Source organism: Nannospalax galili, unplaced genomic scaffold (assembly GCF_000622305.1).
Source record: "Nannospalax galili isolate Female #2095 unplaced genomic scaffold, S.galili_v1.0 scaffold768, whole genome shotgun sequence".
Taxonomy (NCBI): domain Eukaryota; kingdom Metazoa; phylum Chordata; class Mammalia; order Rodentia; family Spalacidae; genus Nannospalax; species Nannospalax galili.
This window is the reverse complement of record NW_008360317.1, coordinates 2,745,671-2,748,074: the sequence shown is the minus strand read 5'-3', so window position 1 is coordinate 2,748,074 and position 2,404 is coordinate 2,745,671.

The window sequence follows — 2,404 nt, the reverse complement described above, 5'->3', positions numbered from 1 at the left end:
TAAAAAATAAAAAAAATTTTTTTTTAAGTGACCTTGAGTTGCATCTAAACTGACAGAAAATCTGTCAACACTTCAAAATCAAAGCCTTCATGTTTTCTATCTTGGTCTATCTTGAAAATAAACTTGGCACCTAGGGATGGTGGTTATGACTGTAATGCTAGCACTAGGAATAGAGGAAGGAAGCACAAGAGTTAAAGACCAGCTTGGACTACACAAGACCCTACTTCAAAAGAAAAATAAATCAACTAATTTAATTAAACTTGACAGGTCATGGTGGCTCCGAATTATATTAGCAACTTAACCTAAGTTACTCCATCTTGCTCAGAATAGCTATTTTAACAGTAACCTCTTTCCCACTCATGGGAAATATTTAAAAGGAGAAAACAGCCTTGAGTTCTAAGAGATAGCTCAACCAAAAACCAGTGGATGGTGCTAATCTCAAACAGTCTACATCTGGCTAACTGCTTGTTTTTGCTTCTGTAACCTGCTTGCAATTTTAGGTCACCTTGACACAAAGTATAAGTTCACCCTGTTATTATATGACCACCCAGTAACTGCTGATTTTAGCTTTCTTACTATACTTGTTATGGCTAGGAAGTTGGCTAATTTTAAAATTACAAAGTTGACTACCAAGTTATAAGACTGTATCACTTGTCTGTATAATGCTTGGTTGTTGATTACTAGATTCAAAGTTCTGCTATATTGTACAAACCTGATTGGTTCACAAGTGTCCTGTTTGACTAATATTTTTGCAATCCTATAAAAATTCTTACCCGACAACGATCAGGGCTACGTCTACTCCAGAGATAGCCTAGCCAGTCAAAATAATAAACATTTACCTTGCTATTTTTCTTAAAGTGGTGCTGGTGATTTTTTGCCAACTCCAACCTATAATAGCTCAAGCCTGTAACCCCAGCAGCAACACGGGAGACTGAGGCAAGAGGATCGCAGCGATTTCGAGGTCGCTTATGGGCTACACAACTGAGTTGCAGGCTACCTAGTGAGTTCCAGAACGGCTTGGCCTACAGAGAGGGAGGCTGTTAAAAACAACAACAACAACAACAACAAAAAAAACCACAAAAAACACAAAATACCACAACTTTGCTTCTCTTGAAATGTATTTGGAACCCTTAAGAATCCAAAAACTCTGTTTTGCTTAGTACTTCATTCAGCCCGCTCTTCGGTGGTCTTCTGCCACCCGAAGAAAAGATAAAACCGGAAGAAAAAACAAATCGCACTAACTAGAAAGGTCATCCAGAGACCAAAGGAACTTCCAACTGTGGAGAAAGTTATCCTCCCGGAAATAGGCCCCACCTCTTAGCTTCCCATTTTCCCACGGAAGAGCGGTAAGGGGCGCGCTAACACTGCGGCCTAGACACAACCAAAGCCCCACGGCCTCTGGCCTCCTGAGAGCTGCCGGCCCAGAAGCGCGCCGCCTGGCTCCGCAGGACCAAAACACGCAAGTTAAGGTGCGGTCTAGAGACTGGAGGTCTGCACTCCGGGATTCCACGTTCATAGGCTAAAGAGTCCTGCCAAGCCAGCGAGCGCCCAAGTCGCTCCCCGCAGAAGAAACTGCAAAGCACCACCCTCACCTAAAATGGAGTGTCTACTCACTTTACACCACAGCTCTGCATGTACGTTCCCCTCCCCTAAAAACTGCAAAAAGACACGAACCTCGGAGAAGGTGAAATGCCGGACGAGACACTACGGCCAGCGCTGCTAGGAAGATGCCGGGCAGGAGCGGCTCCGTACGCAAGATGGCGGCCACCTCTCAGCTACCCAGGCAGGAGTGCGGGCTCCCGCCAGTCATTGTGGGAATCGAAGTCCAGCGTTCCCTGCAATCCTCTGACCCTCACGGCACTGAGACTCGGTCTTCCAGAACCCATTGCGTGACATAAAGAGTAATTTGGCAACAAACGGAGACCGGAACGAATTTCCACATATATCTTGGGGAGGTTATTTAGAAAGACTAACTTTGACTAAAAAGGCCGAGACCTCCCTCTGGCGTTCTCTCTTGAAGGAGAATGACGGAAGTGCTGAGTACTTCCAGATAGTTGGATAAGCCCCTTCTGGGTGCATGCTTTTCTGGCTATTTACGTGACAAACAATCAGCCTACTTTTCAGATAACTTTTTTTTTTTTGCAGAGTTGGGCTGCTATCGAAACGTTAGTAAGACAAGACTGCCAAGCATAATTGTAGGTTCCTGCTCGTCTATGGAAGAATAGAATGCCTGCAGCGCAGGGCCCCGTAACAGATTAAACACGTAGGGGAAAAAAATTATGTAGTGTCTTACCTCCTGGTGAGAATAACTGCCATATAAATGTATGTTAAGTTAAAAAAAATAAATACCAACCGAGCAACTGGCAAGCTTCAATTGAGGGCCTTTTTTTTTCTTTTTCACTCC